This window comes from Bubalus kerabau, chromosome 13 (genome assembly GCF_029407905.1).
Source record: "Bubalus kerabau isolate K-KA32 ecotype Philippines breed swamp buffalo chromosome 13, PCC_UOA_SB_1v2, whole genome shotgun sequence".
NCBI lineage: Eukaryota > Metazoa > Chordata > Mammalia > Artiodactyla > Bovidae > Bubalus > Bubalus kerabau.
The window spans coordinates 272,137-289,010 of record NC_073636.1 but is presented as its reverse complement, the minus strand read 5'-3'; positions in this window follow the sequence as shown (position 1 = coordinate 289,010).

The following is a 16,874-nucleotide window of genomic DNA, read 5'->3' as shown; positions in this document are numbered from 1 at the left end:
TTCGCTCTTCAAATTGGAACGTGGGACTTCTCTTGGGGTGCTCCAGCGGGCAAGGGCCTCATCTTGGAATGACTGGGGGACCACTTGGTTTTTCTCTAGTTGCGGTGGGATATTTGAGTTACCACAGGGAATTCATGCTTCCTCTTGTGTTGGCCCACAAAAGTCTTATCCTCCATTCGAGATTCGAGGAAGAGCTGGAGGTGCGCTTTAGTCACTGAAGGCAAAAGGACCCCACCAAGGCTTGTGTGCAGGACCTAATGTTCATGTCAAGGGGCGACAGGAATCTCGGGGTTGCATTCCAGACTCACCCTGGAGTCAGGCCTCGTCTCGAGGGGAAGCAAAGGACTCTGCTCTCCTCTCGAGTCGGACGGGTATGTCTTGGAGCCCACTGAGTGGCTTAAAGGGAGTCAAACATCCTCTGGTGTTTGGAGGGAGGACACGGGATTGCTCTCCAGGCAATGCAGGAAATGAAGGCCCTCATCTCCCGATGACTGGGGCGTCTCGTAAGTTTTCTCGAGCTGTGGTGCTAGTGTGGGGTTTCTCACGAAGTAAGACTGGGAGCTCAGTGAGCCTCTCATGTGGTGCCAGGGCAGTCAGGTCTCTATGCACGTGGTGAGAGGGAGCCCGTCATTGTTCTCGAGTCATGGTAGGGGAATTGGGCCTGAAAACGTGTTAAAGAAGGACTCTCGAGGTCTTTCTTGGGTTGCAGCAGGAAACCCTGGGTTCCATCGACTTGTGCCAGTGACCTCAGGAAGCTTCTCAGCGTGCCTCTGAGAAGTCAGGGTCACTGTGGAGTTGGGAGGGGCCTCTCGGAACTCCACTGGGTTTGGTGCAATGGAAGAGGGCCTCATGACAAGTTGAGGCAGGAACCACAGGGTTCCTCTCCTGGCTTCGAATGCGCCGGATCTGACTCGGATCGCAGAGTCCCTGCAGAGTTGGGACAGGAGAGTCAGGCCTCGTCTTGTGTGGAGGAATGGAACTCCGCTTGACTCTCGCGTTGTTCATGGGGTGACAGGCCACTTGTCGATTTGTATGTGGAACTTGCGGGTTTTTCTGGACGATGCACCGGGGTGTCACTGCCCCTTCGTGTTGTGCCCTGTTCCACAGGATTGCCTTCGAGTTGGGTTCTGCCATCGGGTTCTTATCAAGAGCGGACCAGGGAATTGGGGTCTTTTGGCATGTCGCACCACCCACGAGGCTATGTCTCGAATTTCCTCGTGAGACTGGCCTCATCTTGATGTGCGCCAGGAAGGTCGGGAACACCTTCCAGACAAAGCAGGGGAATCGAACCTCCTGTCGCGATCAAGAGGGGAGAAGAGTCTCAGATGAAGTGGTGCCGGGAACCTCGGTGTTCTCCTCAAGTGAGACTGGTATGTCGGGGAACTTTTGGGGTCGCATCAAGGGTTCCAAGTAACTTTTCGCTCTTCAATACGGAACGTGGGACTTCTCTTGAGACGCTGTAGCGGGCAAGGGCCTCATCTTTCGATGACGGGGGAACCACGTGGTTTTTCTTGAGTTGCGGCGGGATTCTCGAGTTACGACGGGGAATTCAGGCTTCCTCTTCAACTGGCCCAGGGAAGTCCAGTTTTCATTCGAATTGCGAGTTAGAACTGGGGATTGCTCTCGAGACACTGCAGGGCCAAATAGACCTCATCTAGGCTTGTGTCCAGGACCTAATGTTCCTCTGCTGGGGCGAAAGCGATCTCAGCATTGCATTCTCGACTCACCCGGGGAGTCAGGCCTCGTCTCGAGGGGAAGCCAAGGACACCGCTCTCCTGTCAAGTCGCGACGGGTATATCTTGGAGCTCACTGTGTGGCCTAAAATGAGTCAAGCCTCCTGTGGAGTTTGGAGAGAGGACTCAGGATTGCTCTCCAGGCCATAGAGCAAAAGAAGGCCCTCATCTCGTGAGGACTGGGGCGTCTCGTGGGTATTCTCGAGCTGCGGCTCCAGTGTGGTGTTGCTCACGAGGTATAATGGGGAGCTCAGGGAGCCTCTCCTGTGGCGCCAGGGAAGTCAGGTTTCTATGCGCATGGCTAGGGGGAGCGCGTCATTGCTCTCGAGTCATGGTAGGGGAATCGCACCTCAAGACGCGTTGAAGAAGGACTCTCGAGGTCTTTTACGGGTTGGGGCAGGAAACCCTTGGTTCCCTCGACTTGTGCCGGTGATCTCAGGAAGGTCTAAGGGTGCCTCTGAGAAGTCAGGGATACTGTGCAGTTGGGAGGGGTCTCTCGGGACTCCACTGGGTTCGGTGCAATGGAAGAGGGCCTCATCTCGAGTGGAGGCAGGAAACTCATGTTTCCTCTCCTGACTTCCCCTGGGCCAGATCTGACTCGGATCGCAGTTTCGCTGCAGAGTTCGAACAGGAGAGTCAGGCCTCGTCTTGTGTGGAGGAATGGAACTCTGCTTGCCTCTCCAGTTGTTCACGGGGTGACAGGTCACTTCTCGAGCTGTGTGTGGTACCTGCGGGTTTCTCCGGACGATACCCAGGGGTGTCAGTGCCCCTAAGTGTTGTGCCTTCATCAAAAGGGTTATCTTCAAAGAGGTGTCCGGGCATCAGGATCTTATCAAGAGCGGACCGGGAAATCGGGGTCTTTCGGCATGTGTCACCATCCACGTGGCTATGTCTCGAATATCCTCGTGAGACCGGCCTCATCCTGAGATGCACTGGGAAAGGTGGGAACCCCTTCAAGACAAAACAGGGGAATCGACCCTCCTGTCGCGATCAGGAGGGGAGAAGGGGCCCAGATGTAGTGGTGCCGGGAACCTCGGCGTTCTCCTCGAGTCAGACTGGTGTGTCGAGGAACATTTGAGGGCGCATCAAGGGTGCCAATACCGTTTCGCACTTCAAGACGGAACGTGGGACTTCTCTTGAGACGCTGTAGGGGGCAAGGGCCTCATCTTGGGATGACGGGGGAACCACGTGGCGTTTCTCGAGTTGTGGCGGGATTCTCGATTTTCGACGGGGAATACAGTCTTCCTCATGTGTTGGGCCAGGGAAGTCCTATCTTCCATTCGAGTTTCAAGGGAGAGCTGGGGATTGCTCTCGAGTCACTGCAGGGCAAAATAGACCTCATCTAGGCTTGTGTCCAGGACTTAATGCTCGTCCCTAGGGGCGACAGGGATCTTGGGGTTGCATACCAGACTCACCCGGGGAATCAGGCCTCGTCTCGAGGGGAAGCAAAGAACTCCGCTGTCCTTTTGAGTCGCGATGGGTATCTCTTGGAGCCCACTGTGTGCCCTAAAAGGAGTCAAGCCTCCTGTGGTGTTTGGATAGAGGACTCGGGATTCCTCTCCAGGCCATGCAGGAAAAGAAGGCCCTCATCTCGCGATGATGGCGGCGTCTCGTGGGTTTTCTAGACTGCTGCGCTAGTGCCGGGTTTCTGACGAGGTACGAGAGGGAGCTCAGGGAGCCTCTCGTGTGGCACCAGGGAAGTCAGGTCCCCATGAGATGGCTAGGGGGAGCTCGTCATTGCTCTCGCTCATGGTAGGGTAATCGGGCCTCAAAACGGGTTGAAGAAGGACTCTCGAGGTCTTTCTCGGGTCACTGCATAAAACCCAGGGTTCCCTTGACTTGTGCCTGCGACCTCAGGGAGCTTCTCAGAGTGCCTCTGAGAAGTCAGGGATACTGTGCAGTTTGGAGGGGCCTCTCGAGACTCCTCTGCATTTGGTGGAATGTAAGAGGGACTCATCTCGAGTTGAAGCAGGAACCTCAGTGTTCCTCTCCATTTCTGACTCAGATCGCAAGGTCCCTGCATGTTGGTACAGGAGAGTCAGGCCTCGTCTTTTCTGGAGGATGGGACTCCTCTTGCCTCTCGAGTTGTTCTCGAGGTGACAGGCCACTTGTCGAGCTGTGTGTGTAACCTGCCCGTTTTTCCGGATGATGCACAGGTGTGTTAGTGCCCCTTCGTGTTGTACCTTCATACTCAAGGCTGCCTTCCAAGAGGTGTCCGAGCATCGGATTCTTATCAAGAGCGGACCGGGAAATTGGAGTCTTTCAGCAAGTGGCACCGCCCACAAAGCTACCAATCGAATTTCCCCATGAGACCGGCCTCATCCTGAGTTGTGCAGGGAAGGTCGGGCCCCCTTGCAGACAAAGCAGGGGAATCGACCCACGGGTCACGATCAGGAGGGGAGAAGGGGCTTAAATGAAGTGGTGCCGGGAACCTCGGTGTTCCCCTTGAGTGAGACCGGCGTGTTGGGGGACTTTTGGGGTCGCATCAAGGGTGCCAAGTACCGTTTCGCATTTCAAGATGGAACCTGGGACATCTTTTGAAACGCTGTAGCGGGCAAGGGCCTCATGTTGCGATGACGGGAGAACCACGTGGTTTTGCTCGAGTTGCGGCGGGATTCTCGAGTTATGACCGGGAATTTAGGCTTCCTCTTGTTGGCCTTGAAATCCAATCTTCCATTCGGGTTGCGAGGGGGAGCTGGGGATTGCACTAGAGTCACTGCAGGGCAAAAGAGACCTAATCTAGGCTTGTGTCCAGGATCTAACGTTGCTCTCCAGGGGCGACAGGGATCTCGGGTTTGCATTCCAGACTCATCCGGGGAGTCAGTTCTCACCTCGAGGGTAAGCAAAGAATCCCGCTCTCGTCTCGAGTCGCGATGGGTATCTCTTGGAGCCCACTGTGTGTACTAAAGGGAGTCAAGCCTCCTGTGGAGTTTGGAGAGAGGACTCGGGATTGGACTCCAGGCCATGCAGGAAAAGAAGGCCCTCATCTCGAGATGACGGTGGCGTCTCGTGGGTTTTCTCGAGCTGCGGCGCCAGTGTGGGGTGTCTCATGAAGTACCACGGGGATCTCAGGGAGCCTCTTGTATGGCGCCAGGAAAATCCAGTATTCCATTCGAGTTGCAAGTTAGAACTGGGGATTGCTCTCCAGTCACTGCAGGGCAAAATAGACCTCATCTACGCTTGTGTCCAGGACCTAGTGTTCCACTACTGGGCCAACAGGGATCTCAGGGTTGCATTCTCGACTCACCCGGAGAGTCAGGCCTCGTCTTGAGGGGAAAAAAAGGACTCCGCTCTCCTGTCGAGTCGCGACGGGTATCTCTTGGAGCCCACTGCGTGGCGTAAAGGGAGTGAAGCCTCCTATGGAGTTTGGAGATGACTCGGGATTGTTTTCCTGGCCATGCAGGAAAAAAGGCCCTCATCTCGCGATGATGGGGGTATCTCGTGGGTTTTCTCCAGCTGCGGCGCCAGTATCAGATTTCTCACGAGTTACAACGGGGAGCTCAGAGAGCCTCTCGTGTGGTGCTAGGGACGTCAGGTCTCCGTGCGTGTGGTGAAGGGGAGTGCGTGATTGCTCTCGAGTCATAGTAGGCGAATCGGGCCTCAAGACGCATTGAAGAAGGACTCTTGAGGTCTTTCTCGGGTTGCGGCAGGGAACCCTGGGTTCCCTCGACTTGTGTCGGTGACCTCAGGCAACTTCTAAGGGTGCCTCTGAGAAGTCAGGGACACTGTGGATTTGGGAGGGGCCTTTCGTTACTCAACTGGGTTTGGTGCAATCGAAGAGGGCCTCATCTCGAATGGAGGCAGGAACCTCAGGGGTCCTCTCCATATCTGACTCGGGTTGCAGGGTACCTGCAGAGTATGGACAAGAGAGTCACGCCTCGTCTTCCGTGGAGGAATGGATTTCCCCTTGCCTTTCGAGTTGTTCACGGAGTGACAGGCCACTTGTTGAGCTGAGTGTGGAACCTGCGGGTTTTTCCGGACGATGCACGGGGGTGTCAGTGCCCCTTCGTGTTGTGCCTTCATCCACAGGGTTGCCTTCAAAGAGGTTTCCGGGCATTGGGTTCTTTTCAAGAGCGTACCGGAAAATTGGGGTCTTTCAGCATGTGGTACCACCCACGAGGCTACGTCTCGAATTTCCTCGGGAGACCGGCCTCATCCTGAGGTGCGCCGGGAAGGTCGGGAACCCCTTGCAGACAAAGCAGGGGAATCGACCCACCGCTCGCGATCAGAAGGGGAGAAGGGGCTCAGATGAAATGGTGCCGGGAACCTCGGTGGTCCCCTCGAGTGAGACCGGTATGTCACGGCACTTTTGAGGTCGCATCAAGGGTGCCAAGTACAGTTTCGCACTTCAAGACGGAACGTGGGAATTCTCTGGAGATGCTGTAGCGGGCAAGGGCCTCATATTGCGATGACGAGGGAAACACGTGGTTTTTCTCGAGTTGAGGCGGGATTCTCGAGTTACAACGGGGAATTCAGGCTTCCTCTTGTGTTGGCCCAGGAAGTCCAATCTTCCATTCAACTTGTCAGAGAGAGCTGGGGGTTGCTCTCGAGTCACTTCAGGGCAAAGAGTCCTCATCTAGGCTTGGGTCCAGGACGTAATGTTCCTCTCCAGGGGCGACAGGGATATCGGGGTCGCATTCCAGTCTCACCTGGTGGGTCACGCCTCGTCTCGAGTGGAAGCAAAGGACTCCACTATCCTCTCGAGTCGGGACGCGTAACTCTTGGAGCCCAATGAGTGGCCTAAAGGGAGTCAAGCGTCCTGTGTAGCTTGGACAGAAGGTTCACGCTTGATCTGCATACCATGCAGTTAAAGATGGCCCTCCTCTCGTGATGACGGGGGCATCTCATGGGTTTTCTTGAGCTGCGGCGCCAATGTGGGGTTTCTCACGAGATATGATGGGGAGTTCAGGGAGCCTCTCGTGCGGCGCCAGAGAAGCCTGACTCCATGCGTGTGGCCAGGCAGATCGCGTCATTGCTCTCGAGTCATGGGAGGGACTAGGGCCTCAAGAGGCATTTAAGAAGGACTCTCAAGGTCTTTCTTGGGTTGGGGCGGGAAACACTCGTTTCCATCGACCTCTACAGGGGACCTTAGGGAACTTCCCAGGTGCCTCTGAGAGGTGAGGGATACTGAGGAGTTAGAGGGGCCTCTCGTGACTCCACTAGGTTTGACGAAATGAAAGAGGGCCTCATCTCGATTGGAGGCCGGAACCTCAGGCTTCCTCTCCATTTCTGACTCCTACCGCAGGGTCACTGCAGAGTTGGGACAGGAGAGTCAGGCCTCGTCTTGTCTGAGTAACGGAACTCTGCTTGCCTCTTGAGTTGTTCAGGGGGTCTCAGGGCCCTTGACAAGCTGTGTGTGGAACCTGCGGGTGTTTCCAGAAGATGCATGGGGGTGTCAGTGCCCCTTCGTTTGGTGCCTTCCCCCACAGGGTTTCCTTCAAAGAGGTGTCCGGGCATCGGGTTCATTTCAAGAGCGGACCGGGAAATCGGGGTCATTCGGCATGTGGCACCACCCACGTGGCTCATCTCGAATTTCCTCGTGAGACCAGCATCATCCTTGAGGTGCGCCGGGAAGGCCGGGAACACCTTCCACACAAAGCAGGGGAATCGATTCTCCTGTCGCGATCAGGAGGGGAGATGGGGCTCAGATGAAGTGGTGCCGGGACCCTCGGTGTTCCACTCGAGGGAACCCGGCGTTTCAGGGAACTTTAGGGGTCGCATCAAGGGAGCCAAGTACCGTTTCCCACTTCAGGACGGAACATGGGACTTCCCTGGAGACGCTGTAGCGGGCAAGGGCCTCATCCTGTGAAGACGTTGGAACCACGTCGTTTTTCTCGAGTTGCATTGGGATTCTCAAAAACGACAGGAATTTCAGGCTTCCTCTTGGGTTGGCCCTGGGAAGCCCAATCTTCAATTCGAGTTGCGATGGAAAGCTGGGGGTTCTGCTCGTGTCACTACAGGGCCAAAGAGACCTCGTCGAGGCGTGTGTCCAGGACCTAATATTCCTCTCAAGGGAAGACAGGGATCACGGGTTTCCATTCCAGACTCCCCCGGGGCGTCAGGACTCGCCTGGAGGGGAAGCAAAGACTCCGCTTTCCTCTCAAGTCGCGACACGGATCTCTTGGAGCCCACTGAGTGGACTCAAGGGTGTCGAGCCTCCTCTTCAGTTTGGAGAGAGGACTCGGGATTGCTCTCCAGGCCAGGCAAGAAAAGAAGGCCCTCATCTCGCGAAGACGGGGGCGTCTCATGGGTTTCCTCAGGCTGCTGCGCCCATGGGGGTTTTCTCACGAGGCATGACGAGGACCTCAGGGAGCCTCTAGTGCGGCGCCAGGCAAGTCAGGTCTCCATGTGCATGGCGAGGGGGAGCTGGTCATCACTCTCGAGTCATGGGAAACGGCTAGGTCCTCAAGAGGCGTTGAAGAAGGACTCTCGAGGTCTTTCTCGGGTTGTGGCGGGAAACCCTCGTTTCCCTCGACTTCTGCAGGGGACCTTAGGGAACTTCCCACGGTGCCTCTGAGAGGTGAGGGATGCTGTGTAGTTGGCAGGGCCTCTCGGGACTCTGCTGGGTTCGGCGCAATGGAAGAGGGCCTCATCTCGAGGGGAGGCAGGAACCTCAGGCTTCCTCTCGGATTCGGACTCCGACTGCACGGTCCCTGCAGTGTTGGGACAGGAGAGTCATGCCTCGTCTTGTCTGAGGAATGGAATTCTGGTTGCCTCTCGAGTTGTTCCGGGAGTCTCAGGCCCCTTGTCGAGCTGTGTGTAGACCCTGCGGGTTTTTCCGGATGATGCACGGGGGTGTCAGTGCCCCTTCGTGTTGTGCCTTCACCCACAGGGTTGCCTTCGAAGACGTGTCCGGGCATCGGGTTCTTATCAAGAGCGGACCGGAAAATCGGAGTCGTTCGGCACGTGGCACCTCACATGTGGCTAGTCTCGAATTTCCTCCTGAGACCGGCCTCATCCTGAGGTGCGCCAGGAAGGCCGGGAACCCCTTCCAGACAAAGCAGGGGAATCGACTCTCCTGTCGCGATCAGGAGGGGAGAAGGGGCTCAGATGAAGTGGTGCCGGGACCCTCGGTGTTCCCCTTGAGGGAACCCAGCATGTCGGGGAACTTTTGCGGTCGCATCAAGGGTGTCAAGTACCATTTCGCCCTTCAGGGCGGAACATGGGACTTCCCTGGAGACACCGGGAACTTCGGCGTTCCCCTGGAGTGAGACCGGTATGTTGGGGAACTTTGGGGTCACATCAAGGGTGCCAAGTAGCATTTCGAACTTTAAGATGGAACGTGGGACTTCACTTGAGACTCTAGCTGGCAAGGGCCTCATATTGCGATGAAGGGGGAACCACATGGTTTTTAAGACTTGATGCTGAATTCTCGAATTACGATGGGAAATTCAGACTTCCTCTTGTGTTGTCCGTGGGAAGACCAATCTTCCATTCAAATTGTGAGGGAGAGATGGAGGTTGCTCTCGAGTCACTGTAGGGCAAAATAGACCTCATCTAGGCTTGTGTCTAGGACATAATGTTCCACTCCAGGGGTGACATGGATCTCGGGGTTGCATTCCAAACTCACCCGGGGAGTCAGGCCTCCTCTCCAGGGAAGCAAAGGACTCCGCTCTCCTCTCGAGTCGCACCGGGTATTTCTTGGACCCAACTGAGTGGCCTAAAGGGAGTCAATACTCCTGTGAAGTTTGGAGAGAGGACCAGGAATTGCTCTCCAGGTCAGGCAGGAAAAGAAGGCCCCAATCTCTCCTTGACGGGGGCATCTTGTGGTTTTTCTCGAACTGTGGCGCCACTGTGGGTTTTCTCACGAGGTACGATGGGGTACTCAGGGAGCCTCTTGTGTGGTACTAGGGAAGTCAGTTTTCCTGCTTGTGGCGAGGGGAGCGCGTCCTTGCTCTGGAGTCATGGTAGGGGAATCGGGCATCAAGAGACGTTGAAAAAGGACTCTCCAAGTCTTTCTCGGGTTACTTCAGGAAACTCTGGGTTCCCTCGACTTGTGCCAGTGACCTCAGGTAGCTTCTCAGGGAGCCTCTGAGAATTCAGGGATACTGTGGTGTTGGGAGGGGCCTCTCGGGACACCACTGAGTTTGGTTCAATGGAAGAGGGCCTCTTCTCTAGTTGAGGCAGGAACCTCAGGGTTCCTCTCCATTTCTGACTCCAATTGCAGGGTCCCTGAAGAGTTGGGACAGGAGAGTAAGGCCTCGTCTTGTGTGAAGGAATGCAACTTCACTTGCCTCTCGAGTTGTTCACGAGGTGACAGTCCACATTTGGAGCTGTGAGTGGAATCTGCGGGTTTTTCCAGACGATGCATGGGGATGTCAGTGTCCCTTCGTGTTGTGCCTTCATCCACAGGGTTGCCTTCGAAGAGATGTCCGGGCGTCAGGTTCTTATCTAGAGTGGACCGGGAATTCGGGATCTTTCAGCATATGGCACCAAGCATGAGGCTACTTTTCGAATTTCCTCATGAGACCGGCCTCATCCGGAGGTTCGCGGGGAACGTCGGGAACCCCTTGCAGACAAAACATGGGAATCGACCCTTCTGTCGCGATCAGGAGGGGTGAAGGGGCTCACAGGAAGTGGTGCCGTGAACTTTGGTGTTTCCCTCGAGTGAGACCGGTATGTCAGGGAACTTTGGGGGTCGCATCAAGGGTGCCAAGTACCGTTTTGTACTTCAGGATGGAACGTGGGACTTCTCTTGATACGCTGTAGCGGCCAAGGGCCTCATCTTGCGATGACGGGGGAGCCACGTGGTTTTTCTCGAGTTGCGGCGGGATTCTCGAGTTACGACGGGGATTTCAGGCTTCCTCTTGTGTTGGGCCAGGGAAGTCCAATCATCCATTCGAGTTGCGAGGGAGAGCTGGGGGTTGCGCTCGAGTCACTGCAGGGCAAAGGAGACCTCATCTAGGCTTGTGTCCAGGACCTAATGTTCCTCTCCAAGGGCCACAGGGATCTCAGGTTTGCATTCCAGACTCACCCAGGGAGTCAGGCTTCATGTCGAAGGGAAGCAAAGGACTCCGCTCTCCTTTCGAGTCGCGACGGGCATCTCTTGGAGCCCACTTTGTGGCCTAAAGGGAGTCAAGCCTCCTGTGAAGTTTGGAGAGAGGACTTGGGACTGCTCTCCAGGCCATGCAGGAAAAGATGGCCCTCATCTCGCGATGACGGAGGGATCTTGTGGGTTTTCTCGAGCTGCGGCGCCAGTGTGGGGTTTCACACGAGGTACGACGGGGAGCTCAGGGAGCCTCTCGTGTGGCGCCAGGGAAGTCAGGTCTCCATGTGCGTGGCGAGGGGGAGCGCATTATTGCTCTCGAGCTATGGTAGGGGAATCTGACCCCAAGACACACTGAAGAAGGACTCTCGAGGTCTTTCTTCGGTTGTGGCAGGAAACCCTTATTTCCCTCGACTTTTGCCGATGGCCTCAAGGAGCTTCTCAGAATGCCTATGAGAAGTCAGGGATACTGTGGAGATGGGAGGGGCCTCTCGGGACTCCACTGGGTTTGTTTTAATGGAAGAGGGCCTCATCTCGGGTTGAGGCAGGAACCTCAGGTTTCCTCTCCATTTCTGACTCAGATCGAAGCGTGCCTGCAGAGTTGGGATTGGATACTCAGGCCTCGTCTTGTCTGAGGAAGGGGACTCCGCTTTCCTCTCTCATTGTTTAAGGGGTGACAGGCCAGTTGTGGAGCTGTATGTGGATCATGCGGGGTTTTCCGGACGATGAACAGGGTTGCCAGTGCCCCTTCGTGTAGTGCCTTCATCCACAGGGTTGCCTTAGAAGAGGTGTCCGGGCATCGGGTTCTTATCAAGAGCAAGACCGAGAAATCGGGGTCTTTCGGCACGTGGCACCAACACGAGGCTACGTCTCGAATTTCTTCGTGAGACTGGCCTCATCCTGAGGTGCGCCATGAAGGTCGGGAACCCCTTCTAGACAAAGCAGGGGGATCGACCTTCCTGCTGTGATCAGGAGCGGAGAAGGGGCTCAAATGAAGTGGTGCCAGGAACTTCGGTGTTCCCTTGGAGTGAGACCGGTATATTGGGGAACTTTTGGGGTCGCATCAAGGGTGCCAAGTAGCATTTCGAACTTTATGACGAAACATGGGACTTCTCTTGAGACTCTGTAGCGGGCAAAGGCCTCATATTGTGATGAATGGGGAACCACGTGGTTTTTAAGAGTTGCGGTGGGATTCTCGACTTACAACGGGAAATTCAGACTTCCTCTTGTGTTGGCCCAATGAAGACCAATCTTCCATTCGAATTGCGAGGGAGAGATGGGTGTTGCTCTCGAGTCACTGTAGGGCAAAATAGACCTCATCTAGGCTTTTGTCCAGGACATAATGTTCCTCTCCAGGGACAACAGGGATCTCGGGGTTGCATTCCAGACTCACCCGAAGTAAGGCCTCGTCTCGAGGGGAAACAAAGTACTCTGCTCTCCTCTCAAGTCGCGACAGGTATCTCTTGGAGCCCATTGAGTGGCCTAAAGGGAGTAAAGCCTCCTGTGAAGTTTGGAGAAAAGACCAGGGATTGCTCTCCAGGTCAGGCAGGAAAAGAAGTCCCCAATCTCGCGATGACGGTGGGTTTTCCCGAGCTGCGGCGCCAGTGTGGGGTTTCTCACGAGGTATGACGGGGAGCTCAGGGAGCCTCTCATGTGGCGCCAGGGAAGTCAGGTGTCCATGCGCATGGCGAGGGGGAGCGTGTCATTGCTCTCGAGTCATGGTAGGGGAATCCATCCTCAAGACGCGTTGAAGAAGGACTCTTGAGGTCTTTCTCGGGTTGCGGCAGGATACCCTGTGTTCCCTCGACTTTTGCCGGTGACCTCAGGGAGTTGCTCAGGGTGCCTCTGAGAAGACACTGATACTGTGGAGTTGGGAGGGGCCTCTCGGGACTCCACTGGGTGTGGTATAATACAAGAGGGCCTCATCTCGTGTTGAGGAAGGAACCTCAGGGTTCCTCTCCATTTCAGACTCCGATCTCAGGATTCCTGCAGAGTTGGGACAGGAGAGTCAGGCCTCGTATTCTGTGGAGAAATGAAACTTAGCTTGCCTCTCGAGTTGTTCACGAGGTAACAGGTCACTTGTCGAGCTGTATGTGGAACCTGCAGAATTTTCCAAAAGATGCACGGGTGTTCAGGGTCCCTCCTTGTTGTGCCTTCATCCTACGGGATGCATTCCAAGACGTGTACGGGCATCGGGTTCTTATTAATACCTGACCGGGAAATGGGGTCTTTCCGCATGTGGCACCACCCACGAGGCTACATCTCCAATTTCCTCGTGAGACAGGCCTCATCCTGATGTGCGCTGGGAAGATCGGTAACCCCTTCCACACAAAGCAGGAGAAAAGACACTCCTGTTGCAATCAGGAGGGGAGAAGGGGCTCAAATGATGTGGTGCGGGGAACATGGGTGTTACCCTCGAGTGAGGCCTGTATGTTGGGGAACTTTGGGGGTGCCATCATGGGTGCCAAGTACCGTTTTGCACTTCAGTAGGAACGTGGGACTTCTTTTGAGACGCTGTGGCGGGCAAGGGCCTCATGCTGCGAAGACGATGGAACCACGTGGTTTTTCTCGAGTTGTGGCTGGATTCTCGAGTTCCGACGTGGATTTCAGGCTTCCTCTTGTGTGGCCCTGGGAAGCCCAAACTTCCCTTCGAGTTGCGAGGGAAAGCTGGATGTTGTGCTCGAACCACTGCAAGGCCAAAGAGACCTCAACTAGGCGTGTGTCCAGGACCTAATAGTCCTCTCAAGGGAAGACAAGGATCTCGGGATTGCACTCCAGACTCCCCCGGGGAGTCAGGCCTCGCCTCGAGGGGAAGCAAAGGACTGCGCTCTCCGCTAGACCCCGACGCGGATCTCTTGGAGCCCACTGAGTCGCCTCAAGGGAATCCATCCTACTCTTCCGTTTGGAGAGAGGACTCGGGATTGCTCTCCAGGCCAGGCAGGAAAAGAAGGCCCTCAGCTCGTGAGGACGGGGGCGTCTCAGGGGTTTCCTCGAGCTGCGGCGCCCATGGGGGTTTTCTCCCGAGGCACGACGAGGATCTCAGGGAGCCTCTCGTGAGGCGCCAGGGAAGCCAGGTCTGCATGCGCGAGGCGAGGGGGTGCGCATCATTGCTCTCTAGTCCAGAGAGGGGACAAGGGCTTCAAGACACTTTGAAGAAGGACTATCGAGGTCTTTCTCGAGTGGCGGCGGGAAACCCTTATTTCCCTCGACTTCTGCCGGGGACCTGAGGGAACTTCCCAGGGTGCCTCTGAGAGCTGAGGGATGCTGTGGAGTTAGCGGGGTCTCTCGGGACTCCGCTGGGGTTGGCGCAATGGAGGAGGGCCTCATCTCGAGGGGAGGCAGGAACATCAGGCTTCCTCTCTGTTTCTGACTCCGACCCTCCGACCTCAGGGTCCCTGCAGAGTTGGGAGCGGAGAGTCAGGCCTCGTCTTGTCCGAGGAAGGGAACCCCGCTTGCCTCTCGAGTTGTTCAGGGGGTCTCAGGCCCCTCGTCGAGCTGTGTGTGGAACCCGCGGGTCTTTGCGGACGATGCACGGGGGTGGCAGTGCCCCTTCGTGTTGTGCCTTCACCCACAGGGTTGCCTTTGAAGAGGGGTCCGGGCCTCGGGTCCTTCTCAAGAGCGGACCGGGGAATCGGGGTCGTTCGGCATGTGGCGCCACCCACGTGGCTCGGTTCGAATTTCCTCGTGAGACCGGCCTCCTCCTGAGGTGCGCGGGGAAGGCCGGGAACCCCTTCCAGACCACGCAGGGCAATCGACTCTCCTGTCGCGATCAGGAGGGGAGAAAGCGGCTCAGAGGAAGCGGTGCCGGGACCCTCGGTGTTCCCCTCGGGGGAACCCGGCGTGTGGGGGTACTTTTGGTGGTCGCAGGAAGGCTGTCAGGGACCGTTTCGCCCTTCAGGGCGGAACAGGGCACTTCCCTTGAGACGCCGTCGCGGGCAAGGACCTCATCTTGCCAAGAGGTGGGAACCACGTGGTTTTTCTCAAGTTGCGGCGGGATTCTCGAGTTACGACGGGGATCTCAGCCTTCCCCTTGGGTTGGCCCTGGGAAGCCCAATCTTCCCCTCGGGTTGCGAGGGAAAGCTGGGGGTTGCGCTCGAGTCACTGCAGGGCTGAAGAGACCTCACCTAGGCGTGTGTCCGGGACCTAATATTCCTCTCCAGGGAAGGCAGGGATCTCGGGGTTGCATTCCAGGCTCCCCCGGGGAGTCAGGCCTCGTCTCGAGGGGAAGCCAAGGACTCCGATCTCCTCTCGAGTCGCGACGCGGGTCTCTTGGAGCACCCTGAGCGGCCTCAAGGGAGTCCAGCCTCCTCTTCCGTTTGGAGAGAGGACCCGGGATTGCTCTCCAGGCCATGCAGGAAAAGAAGGCCCTCAGCTCGCGAGGACGGGGGCGTCTCAGGGGTTTCCTCGAGCTGCGGCGCCCGTGGGGGTTTTCTCCCGAGGCACGACGAGGATCTCAGGGAGCCTCTCGTGCGGCACCAGGGAAGTGAGGTCTCCATGCGCGTGGCGAGGGGGAGCGCGTCCTGGCTCTCGAGTCACGGGAGGGGACTAGGGCCTCGAGACGCGTTGAAGAAGGACTCTCGAGGCCTTTCTCGGGGGGCGGCGGGAAACCCTCGTTTCCCTCGCCTTCTGCCGGGGACCTTAGGGAACTTCCCAGGGTGCCTCTGAGAGGCGATGGATCCTGTGGAGGTGGCGGGGCCCCTCGGGACTCAGCTGGGTCTGGCGCAACGGAAGAGGGCCTCACCTCGAGGGGAGGCAGGAACCTCAGGCTTCCTCTCCGTTTCGGACTCCGACCGCAGGGTCCCTGCAGAGTTGGGACAGGAGAGTCAGGCCTCGTCTTGTCTGGGGAAGGGAACCCCGCTGGCCTCTCGAGTTGCTCAGGGGGTCTCAGGCCCCTCGTCGAGCTGTGTGTGGAACCCGCGGGTCTTTGCGGACGATGCACGGGGGTGGCAGTGCCCCTTCGTGTTGTGCCTTCACCCACAGGGTTGCCTTCGAAGAGGGGTCCGGGCCTCGGGTCCTTCTCAAGGGCGGACCGGGGAATCGGGGGCGTTCGGCATGTGGCACCACCCACGTGGCTCGTCTCGAATTTCCTCGTGAGACCGGCCTCATCCTGAGGTGCGCCGGGAAGGCCGGGAACCCCTTCCAGACCACGCAGGGGAATCGCGTCTCCTGTCGCGATCAGGAGGGGAGAAGGGGCTCAGAGGAAGCGGTGCCGGGACCCTCGGTGTTCCCCTCGAGGGACCCCGGTGTTTCGGGGGACTTTTGGGGGTCGCAGGAAGGCTGTCAGGGACCGTTTCGCCCTTCAGGGCGGAACAGGGGACTTCCCTTGAGACGCCGTCGCGGGCAAGGGCCTCATCTTTCCAAGAGTTGGGAACCACGTGGTTTTTCTCGAGTTGCGGCGGCATTCTCGAGTTACGACGGGGATCTCAGCCTTCCCCTTGGGTTGGCCCTGGGAAGCCCAATCTTCCCCTCGGGTTGCGAGGGAAAGCTGGGGGTTGCACTCGAGTCACTGCAGGGCCGAAGAGACCTCACCTAGGCGTGTGTCCGGGACCTAATATTCCTCTCCAGGGAAGGCAGGGATCTCGGGGTTGCATCCATGCTCCCCCGGGAGTCAGGCCTCGCCTCGAGAGGAAACAAAGGACTCCGCTCTCCTCTCGAGTCGCGACGCGGGTCTCTTGGAGCCCCCTGAGCGGCCTCAAGGGAGTCCAGCCTCCTCTTCACTTTTGAGAGAGGACTCTTGATTGCTCTCCAGGCCAGGCAGGAAAAGAAGGCCCTCTGCTCGCGAGGACGGGGGCATCTCAGCGGTTTCCTCGAGCTGCGGCACCCGTGGGGGTTTTCTCCCGAGGCACGACGAGGATCTCAGGGAGCCTCTCGTGCGGCGCCAGGGAAGTCATGTCTCCTTGCACGTGGCGAGAAGGAGCGCGTCATTGTTCTCGAGTCATGGGAGGGGACTAGGGCCTCAAGACGCGTTGAAGAAGGACTCTCGATGTCTTTCTTGGGTTGCAGCGGGAAACCCTCGTTTCCCCCGACTTCTTCCGGGGCCTGAGGGAACTTCCCAGGGTGCCTCAGAGAAGTGAGAATCGCTGTGGAGTTGGTGGGACCTCTCGGGACTCCACTGGGTTTGTCGCAATGGAAGAGGGCCTCATCTCGAGTGGAGG